The sequence below is a fragment of the Ochotona curzoniae genome, unplaced genomic scaffold (genome assembly GCF_017591425.1).
Source record: "Ochotona curzoniae isolate NIBS_2020 unplaced genomic scaffold, NIBS_Ocur_1.0 scaffold_3208, whole genome shotgun sequence".
NCBI classification, from domain to species: Eukaryota; Metazoa; Chordata; class Mammalia; order Lagomorpha; family Ochotonidae; genus Ochotona; species Ochotona curzoniae.
The window spans coordinates 61,254,094-61,281,264 of NW_024467106.1; the positions used below are offsets into that span (position 1 = coordinate 61,254,094).

At 45.4% G+C, this 27,171-nt stretch overlaps 1 pseudogene; it reads left to right on the plus strand.

The window, feature by feature from the left end:
- The first annotated feature begins 5,027 nt into the window (after positions 1–5,027).
- Positions 5,028–27,155, plus strand: LOC121144999 (annotated as a pseudogene).
- The last annotated feature ends 16 nt before the right edge of the window (positions 27,156–27,171 follow it).

The window sequence follows — 27,171 nt, forward strand, 5'->3', positions numbered from 1 at the left end:
CAATTCCCCACCTGAAGCATCAGCCATTGTCTCCAGCCATTGTGGGGGAGGGGCTCAGACTGGTCTCCTTACCATTGAAGAGCAACCAAGGAAGTGGCATGTCTGACACCTTTCTGGCCTTTTGTCTCAAAGCCAGGTACCACGAGGACCAGGACTTTCCTTTTGTCTTTGGGGAAACCCCTTTGAAGTAAACCTTTAAAGATCCCAACACCCAATGGTGGATCCCAGTATACGGGTTTTTTCCACTTTTCCTCCTGCCACTATGGCAGGGGGTAAAGGTCCTTCCTATCTCAAAGCCCCCACCCGTCACTAGGACGGGAGCTTCCTTTCTCAACGTTTCTAATAAATTTTGCTTTAAAACTGAACTGTGTCTGCACGAAAATTCTTTCCTATGAGACAAGAATTGAGGTTGCTGCTGTATTCAGGGTCAAAAACCCTACAACAGTAAGCCTGTTAGAGTTGGCCTTAGAATATCTTATATAAATTTGCATATTAAATTTTTCCAATAGATCTCTGCCCCATAAGGTAAAGCCAATATTAGCAATACAAGGAGTGAAAAATACTGTCTGTTGTTCAAAAGTGCATTGCAATTCATTTTTTGATTGATTAACTTGTTCTAAAGTCCCCACACCTGAAAAAGTTACCAGACCCTGAATTTTAGGCCCCTTAATAGGCCAGTGTTCTGAAGCTATAATAGAAACATCTGCTCCAGTATGAATTAATCCAGTAAATCTCTTATTATTAGTAATCACCTCAATCATGGGATGGCCTAGATATAACTGGTAGGAAACATCCTTACTAGTACTTCCAAAATCTCCAGTTGAATGTTATATGATTGACCCTTAACATATGGCAATAACAAAAACTGTGATGTTGGCTGATCTTGAAAAATAATACATTCATGTTCATTATAAGCTGTTAGACTTAACTCCCCATGGAAGTCTGAGTCTATAACTCCTAGAATTACATGAAAACCTTGCATTGCTAAGCTACTTCTGCCCAGTAGGAGGCCTACCAAATCTGCTGGTAAAGGTCCATAAAGATTCAAAGGAATTTTCTGTTTGTCTTATAGAGGAGAAAATGTTAAGGTTTGGGGGGCTGGGATGTCTATGGCTGTACTTCTTGTGGTGGCATGAAAGAGACTGGAGATGTTTCTCTGGCATGTCTGATCCTGTTGCTCACATGGAGTTTTCAAACGGGATTGGTCTGGTTTTGTTGGTAGAGTGTGCTCTGAACCCTAGGCCCCACTGTGGGTTTCCCAAAAGGAGATTTCCAGTATAGCAAGAGTGACATCCCTTCTTACTCACTGGACAAGGCCTTGGAGGAGGTTAACAGCTTGATGTGTTACAGACCAGCATGGAGGAGTTAGATGTTTTGCCTTTGACAATCACAGAATTTGTTTCCCAATTTTCCACAATTGTTGGGGGCACTGACAATTTCCTGCCCTGTGATTTGCCCTTTGCCCTGATTGGTGTGTCTTGGTGATCTTTAAGCTGATTGGACAGGATTGACATATAAGCCGGGGAGGGGGGGGATGCTTGGCGGGGGAGGGGCTTCTGAGTAACGGAATTAACGGACATAACGGTTTTAATGGAAGGTCTGAATAAAGCACCTCTGAGACTCTCTCCAGTGTCGGTTAGTTCTTCCGCGGGACGGGAGACCCCGATACACAATTATGACATTTAAGATGCTGTTGTTTCATTCCTGAATTTAACCTGAGTGATTGCTTCATCATTATATTGGAGTTGGGCCTGGATTCCCAAGAACTCTCCCTGGCCTTCAGGCTGTGCAGTGGAGATATCAATGCGTGGGTCAGTGCTGTGGTTCCTCCTTCCTGAGCTGAGTGTCATTCTGTGATCAATTTCTAAATTATAAAAACAAATTTCCTTCTAAAACTATTTTGACTAAATTGTCCCAGTCATATGGAATCATGCGGTATTGAGTAGTCAGTTGTTCTAATAATCCTCTGGTAAAGGTGGAATGCATTCCATATGAATCTATAGCCTTTTTGAGTTATTTGAAAGTATCTATATTAAAATGTTGATGTTCAAATACATTGATTCTAGGAAAAGGCTTTACACAATCAGATCTCAAACAATTGTGGCTGGAACCATAAAACAACAGGAAGAGCCACCTGTTACCCTACAAACCCAAATAGCCTTTTACTTTTACCCAATCTGAACTTAATAATTGTACCAAGATGACGTATGGATCATACAAACAAGCACATTTTCCTTTTAAAATATTTTTTTTTTGTTACAGAAAACTCAAAAAGCTAGTTCACAATAAACAAAAAGTATAACATTTCCCTTACCAGCAAACACAGACAGTAAAAAAACAATTTTGAGATTTTCCTAACGCAACTCTAATTGGAAGAATGGTACAAACCTAAACTTTATTGGGAGATCATTCCTTGCTCAATTTCAAGAGGCACTGAAGCCAAACAATGTTACTGAAAATGACATCTCTTATTTATGTAAAATACCTATTCATCCCCGGGGAACTGTCAGTATAGAGCTCTGATTGGCAGTTTTATCTACGTGCCACAACCCAGCCAAGTGACCACTACACACAATTCAGAGACCTGATGGGCCCTCATGGACCCTGACTCAAGAGCATCCAGCCTTCTGGAGTCCTGAATGAGTACTCAGAATAGAAATGAATTGGATGGTACCTTTGAGTAAAGGTCAGTGCAAATCATGCGAGCCAGGCTTCCTAGCTTGGTTGCTAGGGCCGTGTCAGTCATCACCGTGGCCTTCCCCAGATTGCCAAGCTCTCTGACTGGGGCCTCCAAAATGTTGCAGGGTGCAAGTAAAATCATGCCAGACAACCTGGAATTTCTTTTTTTCTTTTTTAGTTTTAATATATTTTTATTTTGAATTTTGAATTATATGGTACAATTTTGTATAGGCTGGGATTCCCCCCCACCAAACTCCCAACCTCCATCAGATTATTTCCTTTTTGTTACAATAGTGTAGTTCTTCATAAGGAATCATAATTCTATCAGTCTCTTATTTAAGTGTACCCCGACATTGTTGGTACAGACAATGTCAGTGCAAGTAAAATCATGCCAGACAACCTAGAATTTCTTAAGGAGTTTTTAATTACCAAGCTTGATGATGGCATGGTCCACTAGAAATTATCAAATGAAGGGTCACCGTGATAATACAGTCTGAATCAAAACCTTGAGAGGAAAAAAATGGTCATTACCGTGAAATCCATCCATTCAACTGAAGACCCGTGGTCCAGCTTCCTCAGCAACATAAAACATTCCTAAGGGACAAGTAGGGAACAGACCGGACACATTAACAAAACTACAAACCTTCACCTTTCACTGGCTTCTGTGTCCATATTCCATTATTGTTCGGCTTTACTTTACCCCATAACTTTCCCTTTTTCAGAAAAGAAGGCTCCATTTTGGACACTTCTCCCTGAAGCCTCTGAGTCTGACTGCAGTGGCTGCAAGTCTAGTGAGTGAACATAAAGTCCATTCTTTCTTTCTTTCTTTTTTACGATTTATTTATTTATTTATTTTAATTGCAAACTCAGATATACAGAGAGGAGGAGAGACACAGAGGAAGATCTTCCGTCTGATGATTCACTCCCCAAGTGAGCGAAACAGCCGATCTGAAGCCAGGATTCAGGAACCTCTTCTGGGTATCCCACGCGGGGTGCAGGGTCCCAAAGCTTTGGGCCATCCTTGACTGCTTTCCCAGGCCACGAGCAGGGAGCTGCATGGGAAGTGGAACTGCCGGGATTAGAACTGGCACCCATATGGGATCCCGGTGCATTCAAGACGAGGACTTTAGCCGCTAGCCCACGCCGCCGGGCCCCAAGTCCGTTCTTTCACAGGAATTTTTTCTCCATGCTGCCTTGCTCTTGTGAGAGCTTTCGTTATTTCTTTCCATATCTTATAACTTAACATACCTTTACCAGTAGATTCATCCCAATAACAATGCTTAGTAATTAAACAAAGAATCACATTGACTCCAGTTCCCTGTAGCAAACCCTGGAGAAGTTCTACATGCTGTTCCCGGATTGAACTAGAATTTTCCATCTGTGAGATGTCGAAAGTTCTCTTACTTTGAGCGTTCCTGTTCTCTTTTGGTTTCTCTGCCTTTATCTAGATGTTCTCTTCTTAAATAAAATCGCCAGAGTTTGCTTACCGTGAGCATTCTCATTTCCTTTCAGTTTCACCATCTTTCGTGAAGCTCCACACAGTGGGACCAGTTGTTGAAGTTCGATGAATCCGAGCGAGACTCCAAGGCGAGTGAAATGATTTTAATTTCTAGTTCAAGGGCAACATCTTGCCATAAGCAAGAAGCACCTCAAACAAAATAATCGTGGGGTTTTTATAGTAAGTATCTGTCAGAGAATCAAAAGGTGACAGTGAGCTAGTACGTCATTAGGGACTTACAGTGACACAAACGGAAAGCATGCAATAGGAATTTACAATGCATGGGTTGGGGGCCCTGATCGCATCACTTCAATGCAGACAGTAATAAGACAATATGCCTCGAAGATAGGTGTGTTTCTGTAAATCTCCAAACTCCAAGATTCTCCCTATCTCCTCTCTGCCTCCTGGTGTTTCAGGAAGCAGGAGCTTTTTCTCCTAACAGGATGCAGGTGTCTCTTGGGAGATTCCACAGTCACCTTTACAATGAACCCTTTCACCTTTGCTTTGCTTTTAAAGATTTATTTCCAAGGCAAAGTTGACAAAGGGAAGCAGAATGAAGACAGAGAAAAAGGTCTTCCACTTACTGATTCATCATCCCAAATGGCTACCACAGCTGGAGCTGGACGAGGCCAAAACCAACAGACTGGAACTCCATCCTGACCTGCCACATGGGTGCAGGGCCCAAGCCCTTGGGCCATCTTCTGCTGCTTTCCCAGCTGCATTAGCAGCGGGCTCGACAGGACAAAGGGCAGCTGCGACCTAAGTTGACATTTTGACCTGGGACACTGGTGCCACAGGCAGCAGTTTAACTCATGCCCTACAACATCTTTAAGAATAAGGAGGGGCTCTTTCCTGACGCTGCCACCGAACTGCGCGGAGGCGAGGCCGGAGTGCATTCAAGATTCGGCTTCACTCGTAACCCACCGCCATGGCCGAGGAAGGCATCGCTGTTGGAGGTGTAATGGACGTGAATACTGCTCTGCAAGAGGTGCTCAAGACCGCCCTCATCCATAGCGGCCTCGCGCGTGGCATCCGTGAAGCTGCCAAAGCCTTAGACAAGCGCCTAGCCCACCTCCTGTGTGCTGCCGTCCAACTGTGATGAGCCCACGTATGTCAAGTTGGTGGAGGCCCTGCGTGCTGAACACCAGATCAACCTCATTAAGATTGACGGCAACAAGAAACTTGGGGAATGGGTGAGCCTCTGTAAAATTGACCGAGAGGGGAAACTCCGCGAAGTGGTTGGCTGCAGTTGCGTAGTCGTTAAGGACTATGGCAAAGAATTTCAAGCCAAAGACGTCATTGAAGAATACTTCAAATGCAAGAAATGGATAAATAAACATTTGGCTCGTTAAAAAAAAAAAAAAAAGAATGAGGAGGGGACTCAGCATGGTAGCCTAGTAGTTAAAGTTCCTGTGTGCTCAGGGATCCTATGTGCATACCAGTTTGTGTCCCAGCTGCCCCACTTCCCATCCAGCCCCTTGCTTGTGGCCTGGGAAAGCAGCAGAAGATGGGCCAAAGCCTTGGGACACTGCACCCACGTGGGAGACCCAGAAGATGCTCAACTCTGGCCGGTGCAGCTACTTGAAGAGTTAATTAGCAGATGCAAGATCTTTGTCTCTCTGTGTAAATCTGATTTTCCAATAAAAATAAATAAATCTTAAAAAAAAAAAAAAAGAATGAGGAGGATTCTGGGCCAGGTGCGGTAGCCTAACAGCTAAATCCTCATCTTAAATGCACTGGGAACCCATATGGGCACCAGTTTGTGTCCTGACTGCCCCACTTCCCATACAGCTCCCTGTTTGTGGCCTGGAGAAGCAGTAGGGGCCCAAAGCTTCAGCACCCTGCTGCCACATGGGAAACCTGGAGGAAGCTCCCGGCTCCTGGCTTCACATTGGCTTTGCTCCAACTGTTTGCGGCCACTTGGGGGAATGAACCAGCATGTGGAAGAGCTTTCTCTCTGTAAATTTGACTTTCAAATAATAAATAAACCTTTTTTTAAAAAAATGAGGAGGATTCTATCAGGAGTTTTGAAACAGTAACTTTTGGTCACAGGTGGCATCAGTTGAGTTCAAGCAGAGATCTCCTTGGCAGGTGTCCGTGCAGAAATGAGTTTTGAGATGATTGCAATGATCTCTTAGTGTGGTAGAGTCTTTTGACAGGTGCCATTGTGCCCAGGAGCGCTTTCTTCCCAGTTTGTTGTATGCTTCGTTGGTGCTACTGCACAGGTTGCACTTTGGCTCTTGGCAACATTCATGTTTTGTTTTTTTTCCCACAAGGTCTTCCTTTCAGAGGAACCCGTGTAAGATGTGTTAAGTAGTAGAGGAGCTTATGCGCTGTTTCCGAACTTGAATGAACACGCAGGCAGAAAGTGAGCCAGGAGACTCAGAGGTCCTGCCAGGTGGACGCCAAGTCATCTTATACAGGTGGGCAGTGATTCTGACCTGTGTCCCACTGACTTAGATTATTCTGTGTGTGTATATTGTGTGTATATATATATACACACAGGAACTGCCCAGTTCTTAGTGTCAAGAAAGGGCATGGGTAGAGACATGGAGCTGACTGCCATTCAAAAAAAAAAAATTCTTTGGCCACATTCCCATGAAAAGAAATTCTATTCCTGAAGTGCGAGGGAATTGGGGCCCCTGGGGAGGAAGCTGCAGTTGCTTTTAAATGGCTTATTTTCGTTAGGGTGGACAGGGCTGTGGCATGATGTCCTGGCCTTCTGCAGTAATCTGGGTAAAACGTATTTAAAAGTGGGAGAGTATTATTATGAGCTGTGTCTAAAGGTGATCGCTCAGTCTGGCCAGGGCTTCTTCAAGATTCTTCTCTCCCAAGAGTGTGGCAAAGTCCCTTTCCCTGGAAGTGAATTGGATATAGAGTTTCACTTCTCAGCCCAGATGAATGCTAGTTCTAATCCTAGCTGTTCCTCTTCTGCTCCAGCTCCTGCTAGTGCCATACGTCAGTAGCCACTGCTACCCGTGTGGGATCTGGAAGATTCACCCAGCCCTGGCCATAGAGACCATCTGAGGAGTGAACCAGTGCTTGGAAGAGATGTCTCTGTTACTCTGGCTTTCCATCTTAAAAGAAAAAGAAAAAAAGAAGTTGGCACGTAAAAGAGCATCCTCTAGCCAGCTGTCTCTGCTGTCAGACACAGGAGGCTTTGCTGGTGGGCAGCCCTTCTCTGCACAGCGGCACTTCTCCCCGTGTCTGCTCATCTGTAGGACCCAGGGAACCACATCCTGGAGCCAGTCGCTCACCCTGGAGACGGCTGTTCACAAGGGCTTTGCTGAGCCCAGGGTAACGTGCTCTGTAAGTTTCCTTGGTGGTTTCCATGTCCCACGCCCCATAGGGCATGGCTCTATTAACCCAGTTTGCCACCACCCATCTCATGATCATGTGGCCAGGTCATGTGCACATGAATCAGTAAAAATCCACATGAAAGGTCTCTTCTCATTGTTCGGTTCCTTTTCAGCAAGGGACAAAGCGTGAGTTCATTCCCCTGGGCTGGCTGTTGTCACCTTTCTCACAGTTTTTCTTTCGGTCACTTCAGGGTGGTACCCTTTGGGTTTGGGTGTTGCCTGTTTACCTTGAAATTGCCATCTATAAAGCAAACAGATCTTTGTCATCCATTGAGAGCTGGTCATCAGACATGATTCTCATGCGGTCACAGATCTGACAGCTCCTCAGTTGGTTCCCAAGGTGGCCCAAGGGAAAAGAGGAGAGCTGCTTGTGAATACAGTGAACGCTTCTAACAAGCCACCCCGCTCCACCCCTTAGACGGGTTCCTGTGTGAATCACTTCCATACTGTCATGGAGGTGCCTCTGGGTGCTGCCTTCCTTACTGCAGCAAGTCTCTGCCATCCTCCAGGACACTGTGGATGTGTTGTGTGTCATTTGATCACAAGGGCAATTTCAACTGATGCTCAGTTGCGAATTAGTGATCCTTTTGCCCACAGGGTCTGTCTGCCCTACCACCACATCTGCACATTTCCTGAACTCAAATTCCAGGTCACCACTAGGTGGCACACGTGGGCCTTTGCCCACGCTCCAATCTGTGGACACACCATGTGAGCTGTTTGCCTAGTTTGTGGGTCAAAATGTATATTGTTGTACAAAGAATTTGTTAGTACCAGGATTCAAGCTTCTAACATATCGTTATTTAATTAGAGATAACATCATCCCTTTGCCTGCTGGGGATTCTGTACTGTCTCAAATTAAGAACTTTTAAAAAAATACATATTTTTATTTTGAATTTTTGAATTATGTGGTACAATTTCGTACACCTGGGATCCCCCCATCCCCCACCAAATTAAGAACTTTTCCAGACTCCGGCAATTCTGTGAGTTCCCATTGGTGTGTCTGGCTAATACTAATAAGAACAAACTTCTGTGTGTCCTGCAAAGCTAGTGGAGGGGTGTTCCCCAAGCAGGAATAATATCCATCCTATTTGAGCATGAGAGGCACAGCCATTTCACATAAACTCCATTCAAGTGTTTCAGTAGCCCTCTACACGTTCACTTTGATCCTGTTGTGCCGGTTTTTTGAAACCCCCAGATAATCATCAAGTCTGAAGTCGGTGCTGAGGCAAAAAGGTGATTTATCCAGGTTAGCCTAGGTCTCCCAGCCACCTCCCCCAGCCCAGCATGGCTGGGCGGGGGAGGGGCAGCTGCAGCAGAGGCTGCAAGGAGGACAAAACAAGCGCCAGCCAGAAGAGCCAAGGGAAGGGGCCCGAGAGCCCAAGCCCCCCAGTTCTTATACATTTCAGGCTATTAATTATGCAGTCATGACTTAGCAGGCTTCTATTGGCGGGTTTGAAACAAGCAACTTTTAAAAAGTACAAATTGATAAGCTATTGGGCTGTGAATCTTATCAAACACAAGGTACCTCCTTCCTGAGGAGTGGTCTGCCTACGTGACCTGCCAGGTGTCCTGCTGGGTGTCACGTAGACTATCAGGCCTGAGGTTCACACAGCCCCCAGCCAAGCCATTAAGGCAGAATCACAAAAGGCAGAAAACGCCTAGGTTCTTCAATCCCATCTGTACACTTAGCATTGCTTCCCATAGCTTTCTCATCTAACAGTAATCCTACCAACACCTCCCCAACAGGTATTGGAGTTGCAGGCCGTCAGGGTCCCGTATCCAGATGTTGTAGTCAAACTTCGTCTCCAGTCCCTGTCTAGCTTACCCATGTGTGTGATTGTGTGTGCCACTGGGGGCCTTCGCAGGATTATTAGGTTCGTATGAAGTCATGAGAAAAGGGTCCTCATGATGGGACAAGCACCTCATAAAAAGAGGCACCAGAGAGCTTTGGATTTTCCCAAATGTCTGATGTTTTGTTCCTTGTCTTCAGTCCCTTTGTCTTCTCCTTTGAACATCATTGCGTTAACCTGGATGCATTTGGCAATGCTAGGTGCCTAATGCTGTTTCTATTCTTTTTCAGGCTCATTTTCCTCTTTGTTTCCAGACTAAATGATTTTTTAATTGGCTTATCTTTAAGTGTGTGGTTGTGCATTGTGACTTGTGAATTTTTTCTTTGATACCATTAGTGCTTGCTTTGTTACTGGGTTTCCCAATTCCAGACTTGAAATTTCCATTGTGGTTCTTTTGTATCAATTTTATTTTTTATTGAGGTTCTCTATCTGTTGATTCACTGCTGTAATACCTCCTGTTAGTTCTTTAAAATGGGCTTATTTAGTCCTTTGAACTTATACGTAATACATGTTTTGGAAGTTTTCTATGCAAAACCCAGTATCTGGGGACAGCCAAATGCCATTACGATTGATTTTCCTTTTTCTGGGTGTCAGTCTCCGTGTAATGAGACATTTGGATTCCAGCTCACCTCTACTCAACATTACTGTGGCTGTTGTATGTTGCTGGACTTGTCTCCCAAACGTTGTATAGCACTTTATTCTCATTTCCACAATTAAGGCTTGCTTTCTGAGGTGTTCCCTTAACTGAAGGTTGATCAGATGATTCTCAGAGACACCCAGGCCATGTTTGGGCAGAGGAACATCCAGTCTAGCCTGCGACCATTTCCCATTACTCTGGCGCTTGTGTCCCACTGCGATCCCTTGCTCTACTCTGCATGTATGGTCATGCTCCGCTGGCCAGAGGCTGTGGATGATGCTTTTCAGTCTTAACCACCTCGGGTCAACCTGCAACAGTTGAGAGTTTATCACACCCCCGGCAGCTGTCTTGCATCCCAGGCAGTCCCCATTGGGTCTGTTTCTTATTCTAAATGAGTTTGACCTCAGATTGGTGGAACCACTGGTCTTCCCTGACTACTTGTCACTGAGATCAACTTCTAGTCTTTTTTTTTTTTTAATTTTTTATATATATATATTTTATTTTAACAATCTTTACATGGTTAATTTGTGCATAAAGGGTCAAGGGCTACAGGAAAGTGGGTAAGACTATTATTTCCATATTGTTTCCTTCATATATCTGAGGTAGAGGGGGATATTGAGGGAGAAGCCCCACCTGATTTCCCACCCACCCCAAGTCCCGCATGTGGGTCATGCTCTGAGATACTCGTTGAGGTGGTTTCAATAGGTCACCACTTTTGAAATTGCTGCCAATCTTGCCTCTCCAAACACAATGAGGTTGTTGAAAAATCCATGAATTGACATTGTCCATCATAGAGTCTCTATTTGCCCGGTATTTTGTTGACAACCTATAGCTGAGGTGGTTGATTAACTTGTTCCATCTTCTGTCCCTTCATGGTTAGGGTTCTGAGTCTGGCATTTCAGTTGGGGAGATCCCCAAAGAAACTTCGTCTGAGGTGTTCCCAGGCCAGATACTCATATGCACCAGCAAGCACAGGGCCCAGCATAGTCCATCACCCGGTCAGCTGGTAGTTGCAATTGCTGGGTTGGTTCTGTTTTCAGCCCCGCCTTCTACTGGAACCAATGGGTGATGCAACTTCTAGTCTTGACACTTAAATGTGATCCTCCTGTCAGTGGGTAAAGACAACAGTTTTCTTAACCTGTTCCTCAGTCACTGAACCAGCAGTGTTGAGAGGTGTTGGTGGGGTCCCTGGGCAAGAGCATCATAGACTTCTGGTGTTTTTGTGAATAAACACTTCTCAGTTTGATGTATCTGTGTGGAAAATTTCCCGTACACCAAAACAGATGAATTGCTTGGCTTTGTTTTTGTTTTTTTATGATTATGATAATTTTCTGCAGATTCACAGATGCCTTACGGGTTGGGAATTCGCAAATCTGCTAAATACATCATGTCAAAACTACAAATACAAGACTCCCGTGTGGCACAGTTAGACTACTGTTTGTGACAATGGCATCCCATATAGGAGTACAATTTCAAGTCCTGGCTGCTCCACTTCCAATCCAACTTCCCACTATGCACCTGGAAAGGCAGCAGAAGATGGTCCAAGTGCTTGGGGCCTGTCGCTTCTGGAGTTCCTAGCTCCTTGCTTTGGCTTGGCCCAGATGTAGCTATTTGGGCCACCTGGGAAGTTATCCAGCAGATGGGAAGAGCTCTCTCTGTCTCTCCCTCTCACTCTGTCATTCAAATAATTAATAAACACATCTTTAAAAAAAATCCTCCAGGCACCATCTTGGCTCTGGCTGGGCACCCGAATGGGACCACCCACCCCACAGGCTGCTTTTGCCTAGAGTGGAGGACGTAGCCTAGCTTCTGAGCCGAAAATTTAAAATGCCAGGTACTGAAAAGTGGCTGGTGCCATCCTGGCTAAGGCAGCCAGTGCGCCAACGGCGCCATTGGTGCACTGGCCACCTGGCAACGAGCTCTGGGGGCTTGGGAGTGAGGAATTACTACCTGGGGACACTGTATTTGTAGGTAAGGAATGACTCTTGAGGGACTCCTAACAACAGGGCCACTGTACTTGCAAGTAAGTAAGGAGACTGAGACCAGAAGACTGGCATGGGTCAGACTGATGCATTAGCCCACATGGGAAACCTGAGTTGGGCTTGTTAGCATGGAACATTGCTGACCACCACATGCCAACCCACATGAAAGCCAGGGCTGGACACCTGTCTGGCAGGGCTGGACCACAGGACCTGACTGAGTGTCAAAAGAGGGGACAGGGGCCCGGCACGATAGCGTAGTGGTTAAGGTCCTTGCCTTGCATGCCTGGGATCCCATATGGGCACTAGTTGTAATCCTGGCAGCCCTGCTTCCCATACAGCTCCCTACCTGTGGCCCGGGGAAGCAGTCGAGGACGGCCCAAAGCCTTGGGACCCTGCACCCATATGGAAGACCTGGAAGAAACTCCTGGCTCCTGGCTTCAGATTGGCTCAGCTCCAGCTGTTATGGCCGCTTGGGGAGTGAACCATCAGATGGAAGATCTTCCTCTCTGTCTCTCCTCCTCTCTGTATATATGCCTTTCCAATAAAAATAAATAAACCTTAAAAAACAAAAGGAGGGGGTAGGTCACTTTAGGCAGGGCCATGACACTAATCAGTATGCGAGGAAACAAGGTCCGGGGGTAGACGCTATGGGGGTTTGTGGGCCCAATCCTGTGGAAATACAAATCCCACTTGACTGGACATGGCTATAACCTCCCTCAGCACGGGTGCGGACTGAGTCTGGGGAGCGACAGACTGGGCTACACTCCAGCACCCACTGGAACTCATGAGTGCCAGGGTGGGTGTAGAGCTGGCTTGACTCCCACTGAGTCAAGTGAAAGCTGTGTCTAGGCAGCTGTGTCTGGTTGGGCTGCAACACCCAACAGTAAGAACCAAAATGGATATGGACTGGTTGAACAAGGGCACTGTCCCTGGTAGGACAAGAGGTAGACAAAATCAACCTGGGCCAAGGACCCTCTGTTGTGGCCAAGATCTGCCACTTTGAGGAGACCCAACAGAGGAGACTGGGAAATTCCTTTGTAGAGACACAGTCCATGCAGGTGAGCACAAGGACCAAGTAAAGGAGCAGCCCCGACTATGCTGGGTTACAATACCCGCCACCCTATGTGTGCGTCAGATCTGGAGACAGTTCGTAACATCCAGTCAGGGCTGGGCCAGTTTGTAACATCCACAGGCAGATCTGAGAACCAGGACAGGGTGCAGGAGAGGCCAGGTCAGGATGCAACGCCAGCCAGTTCACACTGGGGTAACACGATGGCAGATGCTGAGATGAGGTGAGTCATGCCAGCCTAGGGTCAACGGGTGCTGGGTTTGTGAGCTCCAGGGGCAGATGATGTGGCGGGGCTTGGGTCACCTTGAGGTGGGTGTTGGAATCATGAGACCCAGGGGTGGAGGATCCAGCGCGGCTCATGTCACCTGTCCATGGTCCGTGGGCCTGTCCATGAGTGAAAAAGGTATAGTAATGGACGCAGAGCCTGATGCACATGGAGAATAAGGCAGTCCGTTTGGTACCGTCGCAGAGGAAGGAAAACAGAGCAAATTGAACAATTGCCCAAGCAAACGACGACAGCAAAAATCTGGGTGAGTAGACTTGAAGTTGACTTGAGGTTGACTATGGCAGCCAATGGACAATGTGAGAATTGTCTCACCCTTGGATCTGTGAAATCAATAACATTTCAGAACTATTCAAACCATTTGGTCAGAACCCTCAGAACATGCGGGACCCTGGGTTGATATTGAGTGGCATTTCCCTATTCTTGAGTACTGGTACATTGGGAGACCTGGGTGTGGCTTCCCCCTTTCATCTCTTCCCTTCCCCCAGAGACAAGAAGAAATGGAGAATTAGGAAACAATGATTTCACTCACTTTTCCCTAATCCTCAGTTCTCCCCACCTTCGTCAATCTTGTAATCATTATAAAAACTAAGAAAATAAATAACCCTCCAAATAGGATTTTTTTTAATTGCAAGACTTCCATCATTGAAATGCTATACATTGTCTATTTTTACTCACAGTCCATTTCTGCATTCACACCCTCATTCCCTGTGTTGAAAAGGCTTAAAGGCTCATTTCCCAGAGAACTGTCTTAGGCGCTGATCAATTAACACAGATTCTGCCAGTAGAATGTGATTGCTTGAAGTCTGGAAGGCAGAAGGGAGGACACAATCGTGATATGTGCTGGGTTGGCTCTGGATCAGGTAAAACTTGGTGCTGGCTCAGTTCCATGAGAGGCTAAAAGGAATGTGGTGTAAATCTGGGCATCTGTGGCCTTGGCATTGGTCTTTCACAGCTTCTTAACCCATGGGTGGCTGCCTCAGGATGTGCCAAAGCGGGAAGCTGGATTTGGCAGTGGAGCAGGGACTGGAATCCAGATACTCCGGAGTGTCATGTGGACAGCTTACCCAGTAGGTCAAGTGCTGCCCCCACTTTATAGTTACTATTTCAGCTCAGGCATTTGGATCTCAGTGAGGCAGAGCCTGAGGTTCTTGTGCCTGGGCCTCCTTGCTACAGATACCCCTGTGGATCAAAAAACCTGGCCTCCAGGATTGTGTCATCCTGAAAGCCTGCGGAGCCTCCCTCCCCTAAGGGAGCCAGTTTGCTCGGCTGTTTGTATCTTTTGCCAGTATCATACAATTTTGTATAGTCTGGGATTCCCCTCCGCGCATTTTCTGCCCCCCCCCCAGTTAATTTTTCCCTAATGTCACATTCTCCACAAGGAGTTACAATTCCATCAGTCTGCTATTTAAGTGTGCCCTGACAATACTGGTACAGACAATGTCAGACAGTCCATCATCCCATTGTTTAGATATGTCACTTTTGTTGGGAGTCCATGTGACAAGTCCATGCAACAAGCAGAGATGCATGCTGCATTGTGTCTTCACTTCTGGATATAGTAGTCTTCATTACTCCACCGCCATACATCCCAATTTGCATGATGGATTCCTTACATTAGACAAAACATACGGTATATATTTCTTAATGATTGACTTATTTCACTGAGCATAATGGTCTCTAATTGGGACCATCTATTTGCAAATTGTATAATTTCATTCTTTTTAATGGATATATAATATTCCATGTAGTAGATGTACCACAGCTTCTCTAGCCACTCCTCTTTGGATGGGCATCTGGCTTGTTTCCATGTGTTCGCTATTGTAGATTGTGCTGTTGTAAATATAGGGTTACAGATTCCCCTTCTCACACGTAGTTTTCATTTCTTTTGGGTATATTCCTAGGAGCGGGATAGCTGGATCATATGGTAGGTTTATTTGCAATTCTCTAAGCACTCCATACTTCTTTCCACAGTGGTTGTACTATCCTGAACTCCTACCAGCAGTGAAGAAGGGCACTTTTCTCCCCACATCCACACAGCAGGTGTTGTTAGTTGAGTTCTGAGTATAGGCCAGTCTCACTGAAGTTGGGTGGTACCTCAATGTGGTTTTCATTTGTATCTCCCTGATGGCTAGGGAGCCTGAGCATCTTTCCATATGTCTATTAGCCATTTGGAGCTGTTCTTTTGAAAATGTCTGTGAATTTCCTTTGCCCATTTTTCAGGTTTTTTTTTTTCTTTTTTACTGTCACTGTGTTTCTGAAGCTCTTTACAAATTCTGGATATTAAAAAAAATCCTGGGTATTATTCCCCTATCACTTGTGTAGTATGCAAAAATTTTTTCCTATTCTGTTGGTTGCTTCTTCACTTTGTTGTTTTCTTTGTTATACAGAAGTATTTTAGTTTGATGTAGTCCCATTTGTTCATTTTGGCTTTGTTTGCCTGTGCTTTTGGCATCTTTTCTAAGAAGTCTTTCCCTGTTCTTAGACCTTGGAGTGTGCTTCCTATGTTTTCCTTTAATAGTTTGATGGATTCTGGGTGTAGATTTAGGTCCTTGATCCAATTAGGGCTGATTTTTTTATACTGTGACAGGTGTGGGTCTTGCTTCTTAATTCTGCACGCTGCTATCCAGTTGTCCCAACATCATTTGTTGAATAGACCAGGCTTTTCCCCTGGCTTGTTTTCAGTTTTCTTGTCAAAGATTAGTTGTCTATATATGTGCGGGCTCCCTTCTGGCATTTCTATTCTGTTCCACTGATCTTCTTCTCTGTTTCTGTACCAGTACCAGACTGTTTTGGTAACCACTTCTCTGTATTATGTCTTGAGGTCTGGAATTGTGATTCCTCCAGCTTGATTTCTACTTTTCAGGTTAGCTTCGGCTATTTGTGGCCTCTTGTGTTTCCAGATGAACTTTTGTATCATCTCTATTTCTGTGAAGAATGATGTTAGAATTAAAAAAAAAGATTTACTTATTTATTAATTGCAAAGTCAGATATACAGAGAGGAAGAGAGACAGTGGAGGAAGATCTTCCATCTGATGATTAACTCCCCAAACGACCGCAGTGGCCAGTGCTGCACCAATCTGAAGCTAGGAGCCAGGAACCTCCTCCAGGTTTCCCATGTGGATGCAGGGTCCCAAGGCATTGGACCATCCTTGACTGCTTTCCCAGGCCACAAACAGGGAGCTGGATGGGAAGTGGAGCTGCCGGGACTAGAACTGGCACCCATATGGGCTCCTGGTGCGTTCAAGGTGAGAACTTCAGCTGCTAGGCCACGCTGCCAGGTCCGATGTTGGGATTTTGACTGGGATTGCATAGAGCCTGTATATTACTTTTAGTAATATGGACATTTTGATGATGTTGATCCTGCCAATCCAGAAACATGGTAAGTTTCTCCATTTTTCAATATCTTCTTCTATTTCTTTTTTTTTTTTTTTTTAAAGATTTATTTTTATTATTTTTTATTGGAAAGGCGGATATACAGAGAGGAGATACAGAGAGGAAGATCCTCCATCCGATGATTCACTCCCCAAGTGAGCGCAACGGGCCGATACTATGCCGATCCGAAGCCAGGAGCCTCTTCCGGGTCTCCCACGCGGGTGCAGGTTCCCAAAGCTTTGGGCCGTCCTCGACTGCTTTCCCAGGCCACAGGCAGGGAGCTGGAAGGGAAGCGGGGCTGCCGGGATTAGAACCGGCGCCCATATGGGATCCCGGGCGTGCAAGGCGAGGACTTAACCACTTGCGCCACCGCGCCGGGCCCATCTTCTTCTATTTCTTTTTTCAATGTTTTATAGTTTTGATGATAGAGTTCTTTAACATATTTAATTACCTTAATTCCTAGGTATTTAAAATTCCTCCTCACTATTTGAAAAGGGTCTGTACTTACAGTTTCTTTCTCAGCCATGGAATTATTTGTGTTCATCAATTTTGTATCCTGTTACCCTGCCAAAGTCTCTTATGAGTTCTAGTAGTGTCTTGATTGAGTTTTTTGGTTCTCCTATGTAGAGTATCATGTCATCTGCAAATAGGGATAATTTCAGTTCCTCGTTTCCAATTTGGATTCCTTTTTCTTGCTTAGTAGCTCTTGCAAGGACTTCCAATACTATATTGAAAAGTAGCAGTGACAGCAGACATCCCTATCTAGTTCCAGATTTTAGTGGAAAGGCTTCCAATCTTTCCCCATTTAGAATGATGCTGGCATTAGATTTTTTATAAATTGCTTTGATTGTGTTGTAAAATTTCCTTCTATGCTTATCTTGCTTAAGGTTTTCAGCATTAAGTCGTGTTGGATTTTATCAAATGTTGGATTTTATCAAATTCTTTGCATCTATTGAGATGATCATATGGTTTTTATTTTTCATTTTATTGTGTGATGTATCACATTTATTGATTTGCGGATGTTGAGCCATCCCTGCATGCCTGGAATGAATCCCAGCTGGTTTGGGTAATGATCTGCCTGATGTACTGTTGGATCCTGTTGGCTAGTGTTTTGTTGAGGTTCTTCGTGTCTGTGTTCATCAAGGATATCAGTCTGTAGTTCTCTTTTTCTGTTGTTTCCTCTATCTGGCTTTGGTATTAAGTGGTATTGGTTTCATAAAAAGAATTTGGAAGGATTGCCTCTCTTTCTATTGTTTGGAAAAGCTTGTGGAGGATTGGGGCAAGTTCTTCTTGAAATGCTTGGTAGAATTCAGCAGTGAAGCCATCTGGTCCAGGACTTTTCTTGGTTGGGAGAGCTTTAATCATTGATTCAATCTCATTGCATGTTATACGTCTATTTAGATTGCTATTTGCTTCTTGATTCAATTTTGGTGGATTGTATGTGTCCAAAAATCTATCCATCTCTTCTAGGTCTTCTGATTTGTTCACATAGTTGCTTGTAATAGTTCCTAACAATTCTCAGTTATATCTGAGGTATCTGTTGTTGCATTGTTATGTTTCTTTGCTTGTCTCTGATGCTATTGATGTGTATCTTCTCCCTCATTTTTTTGATCAGTTGGGCTACTGGGGAATCTATTTTGTAGATTTTCTCAAACAAACAGCTCTTTAATTCATTGAGCTTATGTACAGTTTCTTGGTCTCTATTTGGGTTATTTCCTCTTTTCTTTTGATGAATTCTTTTTTGCCTAGTAATCTTGGAATTGCTTTGCTGTTGTTTTTCTAGTTCCTTCAAATGTAAGCTTAGCTGATTAACTTGATGCCTTTCTAATTTCTTAACATAAGCATTGATTGAGATGAACTTTCCTCTTAACACTGCCTTGATTGTGTCCCACAAATTTTGATATGTTTTCTTGATGTCTTCATTTGTTTCAAGCAATTTTTAAATTCTCCTTTGATTTCCTCTCTAACCCACTGCTCATTTAGTAACATATTATTCAGTCTCCATGTGTTTGCAAGACTTCTTGGTTGTTTTGACTTCTTGGTTTCTAACTTCACTCCATGATGGTCTGAGAATATACATGGTATAATTTCGATTTTTTAAAAATTTGCTGAGGCTTGCTTGTTTTGTGGCTTATAACATGGTCAATTCTGGAGAAGGTTCCATGTACTGATGAAAAAAAGGTGGATTCTCTATCTGTAGCATGAAAGGTTTGACAGATATCAACTAAGTCCATTTGCTCTAGAGTTTGGATGAGTTCTGTGGTTTCTTTGTTGAGTTTCTGAGTTTTTTTGTTTTGTTCATTGATGATAAAAGGTTATTAAGGTCACCCACTATGATTGTATTGGAGTTTATTTCTCCCTTTAAGTCTATTAATGGTTGTTTTATGTAGCTAGATGCCTTGGTATTTGACGCATATATGCTTATTATGGTAATCTCTTTTTGCTGAATGGATCCCTTGATCATGATATGGTATCCTTCATCTCTTTTAATGTTTTTCACATCAATGTCTATATCATCTGATATAAGAATGGCTACCCTCGCTCGTTTTCCTTACCATTCTCTTGGAATATCTTTTTCCATCCTTTAACTTTCAGTTTCCTCTAACATTTGTTAGTGAGACGTGTCTCCTGTAAGCAGCAGATAGATGGGTTTTGTTTTTTGATCCATTCCTCTCATCTATGGCATTTCATTGATGAATTTAATCCATTTACATTCAGTGTTAACATGGATAGGTGGCAGTTTGGTTCTGTCATTTAGTAATGTGTGGTTCTTTGATTGAGTCTTCTGTTAGTCTTTCAGTGGGATGTTCTGCACATTTGCTTTTGGTTTTGGTAGCTGCTATACCTTTTCTCTTTCCCAAGTACATCTTTGAGTATTAGCTTTAGGGCAGGTTTGGATTCTTTTTTTTTTTTTAAGATTTATTTATTTTTATTACAAAGTCAGATATACAGAGAGGAGGAGAGACAGGGAGGAAGATCTTCCTTCCGATGATTCACTCCCCAAGTGACCGCAACAGTCAGTACTGTGCCAATCCGAAGCCAGGAGCACAGAGTCTCTTCTGGGTATCCCACACGGGTGCAGGGTCCCAAGGCTTTGGGCTGTCCTTGACTACTTTCCCAGGCCACAAGCAGGGAGCTGGATGGGAAGTGAAGCTGCTGGGATTAAAACCGGCGCCCATATGGGATCCTGGCGTGTTTAAGGCAAGGACTATAGCTGCTAGGCCACTCTGCTGGGCCCTGGAGGACACAAATTCTTGAAGCTTTTCTTTGTTGTGGAAGAATTTTATTTCATTTCAAAGACAAAGGAGAGCTTTGCAGGATATGTTATTCTGGCTGACATTTTCTTCCCTTTTAGAGTTCTGGAATATGTTATTCCATTCTCTCCTGGCCTGTAGTGTTTTCCCTGAGAGGTCAGCTGTGAGTTTTAATGGGTTTCCTCTATAGGTCACTTGATGTTTTTTCCTCATATGTACATTTCAGGATTTTTTTCCTTATGTTCAACTAAAGAGAGCTTGATTATCACGTGTCTTGGTGAAGGTCACTTTTTGTCAACTCTGTTGGGAGTCCTGTGCCCTTCCTGGCTGTTGTTTCCCAATTCTTTATCTAGATTAGGGAAATTTTCATGTATTATTTCATTGAATGCTCCTTTAATCTCAGTTGCTTTTTCTGCAGCTTCTGAAACTCCCATAATTCTTACGTCGGGCCTTTTAATTGTATCATTTAGTTCCTCGGCACTTTTTTTTTTTAGCTTGGCCTACCTCTGCTTCCAGCTTTTTGTTTGTTTCCTCCAGGTGACAGGAAATATCTTCCAATTCTGATATGCCTTCTTCTGCTTCATTCATTCTATTTTTTTGGTGGTACACTGTACTTTTAATTTGCTCCACTGTATTCTTAACTTCTGAAATGTCAGCTTTCATTTGATTCATTTCCTGTGTAACAAATTCTTTAAATTCTTTGAACTCTTGTATTACGTGCTTCTCATTGTTGGTCAGAAACTAACAAGTTTTCTGAATTCTGTGTCCTCCATTTTTTCAATGTCTTCCTCAGTTAACTCTGAGGCTGGTAGAAGCTTTATTGAGGAGTCTTTGATAACATTCATTGTGCCTCTGCTTCTTCTTTTAAGTTTTGACATTGCAATCTTGTTTGGTGTATTTTTCTCTTTAGTGAAGATTTCTAAGATGTATTACCTATAGGTCTACAAGTCAATTTTTATGTTCAATCAGTGTCCTGGGTTAGGAAGACACCATCACAGATAACTGGTTTATTGGTGGCGCTGATCTTGTCTAAACACATAAGACAGTGCTGGCAGAGCACTGCCTAAGAGCCAGGGCTGTTGGCTTTCTGATCCTGGGACCACACAGATCCTGCGGGACACAAAGCTGGTGCTGTCCTCCCCATGAGATCAGCCGGGTGTGACTAATTGGAAACATGTCTACTCTAGTGTTCAATCCCTGTGCTGTTAGCTCTGAGCCACCACCAGTCTGCCCTGTGGAGTCCACAGCTCCCTTTCCGTTCATTGCTGGGCCAAAATATTCAGCAGGATTGGCCAGTCCCAGCCTGTCTTCACTTCCCAAGCTCCCTGTGTGAACCCAAGTTCCCACCTGGCTGCTGCAAGGGCTGATCTGTGGCCACCGCTGGATGCCTGATTGTCACCAGAGTCCAGAGCATAGCTCATGGGTGGCTGGTGGGTTTTCTGTTCCCTGTAACACCACTCTGCTATCATTGCCTCTTCCCTATGTCCAGGAGGGAACACCCTATTTAATGATTCTCCACCATCTCACACATGTCTGTACCCTTTGCTGCCATCTTGATTCTCATCTTCTATCTATTGGTTCACCCCCTCAGATAGTCTCAACAGCTAGAGTTGAGTGGATTTGAAGCTAGGATCCTGGAGCATCTGAAGAACCTGTGTTCTCTGCCTTTGTGATCTCTGCCTTTGTGATCTCTGCCTTAGTGGCTTGGCTCTGGGCTATGTGAACTCCAGGCCTGATAGTCTATGTGACACCCGGCAGGACACCTGGCAGGTCACTTAGGCAGACCACTCCTCAGGAAGGAGGCCCCTGGTGTTTGATAAGATTTACCACCCTATAGCTTATCAGTTTGCAACTTTTGGAAGTTGCATGCTTCAAACCCACCAATAGAAGTCTACCAACTTGCTCTTTTTGAACGTTAACAGTTAAAACTGACCAATCATGACTGTATAATTATATGGAATTGTCCTGAAATGAATAAGAACCCTGTGCTGTTCAAACTCGCCCCTCTTTTTGTCTTCCTGCTCTTTTTCCGCTCTGCTGTTCTGCCTGGGCTGCAGCTGCCCCTCCCCTGCCCAACCCTGATGGACTGGGGGATGTGGCTGGGAGACCTAGGCTAACCTGAATAAACCACCTTTATGCCTCAGCACTGGCTTCAGACTTGATGATTTTCTGGGGATATCAACATCTGGCACAACACTTCTTTCAGATCTCCCACATGGGTGTAGGGACCCAAGGACTTGAGCCGTCCTCTGCTGTTTCTCATGTCATCAGCAGGGAACTGGATCAGAAGTAGTTTGCTGGGACCTGAACTAGCACCCATATGGGATGCCAGTGCTGTAGGTAGAGAATTTAGAAATGTATACCGCTGTATTAGCCCCGGAAGCACATTTAAAATTTTGTGAAATTTAATTTATCTCTCTCTCTCATGTGTGTGCATGGTTTGATGTCATACCTAAGAAATCATTGCCTACCCCAAGTCCACAAAGATTTATACCTACAGTTCTCTTCTATGTTTATTAAAGTATACACTCTAACAGTTAGGGTCGTGCCATAGCAGGTAAAGCTGTTGCCTGTGATCCCAGCATCTTATATTATTTCATGGGCGAGATTTGGATGAAGCTCCTTGGCTCTTGGTTTTAGGCTAGCTCAGTTCTGGCCATTATGGTCATGTGGGGAGTGAACCAGTGGGTAGATCTGTCTTCCTACCTCTCCCTCTCTCTATGTGACTCTTTCAAAAGAATAATAATAATAATAATAATAATGATGATGATGTCCTTGACCCATGTGGAGCCAGTGTAAATCTGTTGTGAGGTAGGCTCCAACTTTATTCTTCTGAATATGAATGGAAATTCCCTTGTTGCTGGGGCATTTGTTGGAAATCAGTGCAGTTCCAGCTATATGTTCATTTCTGGGCTCTCAATTCTACTTCATTGATCAGTTCTGAGAGGAGAAACAAAACAAAGCAAAGCAAAGCAAACTGGCTAGGATCTTGGCTATTCTTAAGTATGTGTTGAATCTGCAGGTCAACCTGTGTAGTATTTGGACTATGTCAGAGATTTTCAGGACTGTAGGGAGCCTGTGGAGTAAGAAGGGGCCTGCAAGCGAACACCATGATGAGTCACCCCTCAGAAGGGACCGCTGGTACATCCCTGTGTGGCATGGAGCTCTCAGCCAGGCTGTAGGGCCTGGTCCATGCTTCAGCCTGGCTCAGCCTTTGATTATCTTCCCCAAGACTTGATCCCTATAACATTGTCCAAGTAACCAGTCTGGGGATCTCAACCAGTCATAAACCCCCGAAGGTCTGGTCAATATTAACTTGGGAACCAATCCAATGACAACAGCTCTCCCTTCCCACCTCCTAAAGAGCATGCGTGTGCACACTCAAGCACATAGGCACACACCGTCATGCCCAGCTGCCTTGAATTCACCCCACCTTGGACCACACTCATCTGCAATTCCACATCTTTGTGTCTCTGGGGCGAATCTTATGTGCCCTGCAAACCCCTGCTCATCCCTTAAGGCTCAGCCAATGCCTCCTCACTCTAGGCTGCCCTATTGCTCTCCCCCGCGCACACCACTGCAGCAGACCAAGCTTGTGATGTCTTTCCTGTCTGCAGCATGAATTCCCAAGCGCAAGGCTCTGTCCTGCTCTGCCAGAGTCCAGCTCCAGCTGAGTTTGGAACTCGCGAAGGGTGCATGGATGAGGCGTAAAGAAGAAAGAAAGAGACGGACCACTAGGACTTCATGATCATAATGGACGATGCACAAAAGCTGTCCACTTTATTTATACAAAATCAGTCAAACTCTGGCTCAGACTTTTTACGTCATGGTCAAGTGGGTGTTTCTAAAGATAACTCTGCCATAGTATTACCTAGAAGTTCCTGCTGCCAGTACCTAGAAGTTCCTGCTACAATTCTTATCCTACAATTCAATCTTGTATCACAAAGAAAAGGAGAACTTAAAGATCAAGGAAAGAATGAAAGCCTAAATACAGGTCCCTTGATTAGCATAGGTTCAATGGGGACAGCCAAGACAGTAGGAATGATAAAGGGCCCTTTTTGCAAGATATTGACCTGCAAGCTCAGGCTGAGCAAAAGGTTAACCTTGCAGTAGCAAATGCCAGGATGGATTAGAATTCTTCCACTGGGTGGTCTGGTGTCCATGCAAAAGAAGGTGGAGCTGCATTCAGGTGGTTGTAGAGACATCGGCCAGGCGGGCCCTGCCAAACAGCGGGAAATTCCTTGCGGCCCTGCCTGCAATGGAACACTCTTCACCCCCTCATGTCCCCCACATCTACTGCACGGACCCCAACACTGCTCCCACAGAAAGACTGGGGCATGAGGAGCTGGGTTCACACCCCAAGCTCTCCAGACATAATCCATGTGACCTTGAATGAGTCATTTACCTTTGTTGTACCTCAGTTGCCTGATTTGTAAAATGAGAACAGTGATACTTGCCTTGTAACTTTTTGGTAAGATTTAGGAAATAAAGCAAATAATCCCCAAGTGCTTGGTCCAGAGTTGAGTCCTATAAATGTGTTGCGATCTTCAGCACTGTCATCATTATGATTTTTTTTTAAAGATTTATTTTATTTTTATTAGAAAGGCGGATATACAGAGAGGAAGATCTTCCGTTTGATGATTCCCTCTCCAGGCGGCCACAACAGCTGAAGCTGAGCCAATCCGAAGCCAGGAATCTCTTCCGGGTCTCCCACGTGGGTGCAGGGTCCCAAGGCTTTGGGCCATCCTCAACTGCTTTTCCAGGCCACAGGCAGAGAGCTGGATGGGAAGCGGGGCTGCCGGGATTAGAACCGGCGCCCATATGGGATCCTGGGCGTGCAAGGCGAGGACCTTAACCACTGCACCATCGTGCTGGGCCCCATCATTATGATTTGATCCTCAAGGTCTGCCATAAAGGAGGAGTTTACCAAGTGAATGATACCTGCGCCAAAGACATCCTACAGTGCCAGCCAATTTTACCTGGGCAGACAATTGCCTGAGGGAAGAGGGTTTTGCTTCCTGACCAGCCAGGGGTGGAGAGGAAGCTGTATTCAAGGAGGAAGCGATTTATTTGGGCAGCCATTGCTGCTCAGGGAACAGTGTGGAAGGTGTGAGCAGAGCCTGTCAGCATGGCCCCCCATGGTCACATCTCAGTGGGAGCATCTGCATGAGGGCCCAGAGCCTTTGCTCATTGTGGTAGAATGGGAAGGCTGGGAAGATATCCCTCCCTTTTGTCCCCAGGCCCCTGCTAAGCAATGTAATGCTAAAAGGGGCCACCATATATTCCTTGGCAGCTGCAAGTCCCACCTCAACTTGCTCTCTGCTCTTCCCCTTCTGTCTAAGCTACTTCCAATCTAAGTTGTCTCTTGCCCTCCTTCCAGAGAGGGTACATCCAGGGAGCAGTGCCCACCAGGCTACCTGGGCTGTAGGGCTGAACTAGACCTCCATTGGGGCCAGGAATCAATGGCATGGTCAAAGTGTTTTCTGCAGTTGGAATTCTAGGGGGAGACCAACAGATCAAAGAGAAAACATAGAGTATACAGAGCCCACCAGAGAGGACCAAGCTGGGCAGGGGAGTGGGGTGATGAGGAGTGAGAGAGGGGACCCTCTAGGGAGGCTGTGACTATTTGACTCTGGCAGAGTGGGATGTGACCTGTTTTAGGTATAAGCGAGAAAACACTGGGAGGAGGAAATAGGCAGGACTGGGTCCAGAGGATGGATGGGGCAGGCCAACTCTTAGGCCAGGTTTGTCCTGAGTGTAACCTTTGCTGATGGAGTGAGGGGTAAGGGGAGAGGGGCAGGAAGTCAAGGACAATACCAAGGATTTGACCCTGGGTCTTGTAATGTGGCTAAAGTCCTTACCTTGCACATACTGAGATCCCACATGGGTTTCGGTTCTAATCCCAGCAGCCCTGCTTCCCCTCCAGCTCCCTGCTTGTGGCCTGGGAAAGCAGTCGAAGATGGCCCAAGGTCTTGGGACCGTGCATCCATGTGGGAGACCCAGAAGAAGCTACTGGTTCCTGGCTTTGGATAGGCGCAGCCTATTGTAATCACCTGGGGAGTGAATCAGCGGATGGAAGATCTTCCTCTCTGTCTCTCCTCCTCTCTGTATATCTGATTTTCCAATAAAAATAAATTAAACTTAAAAAAAAATGACAAGACATTTGCACAGACTCAAAATGTCTGCCACCACATGGATTACAATGGGAAAGCACACAGGTAGATGACCAAAGGGCTGCAGCTGACATGGGATGTCTGCCCCTCTCCTGCTGTGCCCAGAAACCGGTCCAGCACAGTGCCAACCTTGTCAGAAGTGGAGCGCGTGCACCTGTGCATCAGTCTGAAGGCACTCAGGAGACCTGTCCACCAAATTCAACTGCAGCCCCCCCAGACCACCACCACACAAAGGACAGTGGACCAGGAGGAACAGTGGCAATGCCCTGTGTGATCCTGGCTTTAGGTAGCCTGTAGCAAATGTCTTGAGCAGCAGGAGTGGTATTGCCTGGGAACATAATTAGGCGCTGTGTGTGTGCACCAGGTAAGAAATCCAAACGTAGGAAATAAGAGTTGCTTACAGGTTCCAGGAGGGAGCTGGGCAACTCCCAGGCTTTGCCTTGGGCACTGTGGGTTGTCTAAAGGAGACTCAGGGAAGGATGCCTTAGCCGACCTCATCAGCAGTGTGTTGTGTTGGTTTTGGAGTCAGTGGGATGAAGTGCAGATAGGTGTTATCCTAAACCACGTCGGGGTCAAGGGCGGTTATCGAGGCCCAAGGAGACGGATACCCCGGTTCCAAGCCTAAAATGGACGCAGCTGAAGCAACTCTTATCAAGCACATTGCCACGACGCCGTGTCTGTGCACTTTATTTCCATGAATACATTCTGAAGGACTAAGGCGTCTTCTTGCGCGAGGAAGCAGGGCCTGGGTCAAGCTTAGATCTTGACCTTCCCGCGAACCCAAGGCACGTGTGTGCCAACGTCTCCACCTACACATACCCGGCTCGTGGCGCTCCGTCCGCGGCACCGGGACGAATCTTGTCACCGAATCCTGTCACCGATTGTGATGGCGCCGCCGAGGACCAATCCACGACCGGCGCTGCACGCGCAGAAGGCGCGGAAGGCACGACAGGCCCTGCTGGCGAGGCGCGGCGGGACTACAGTCCCCATAAGCGCTAGGGCGGGGAGCGCGGGC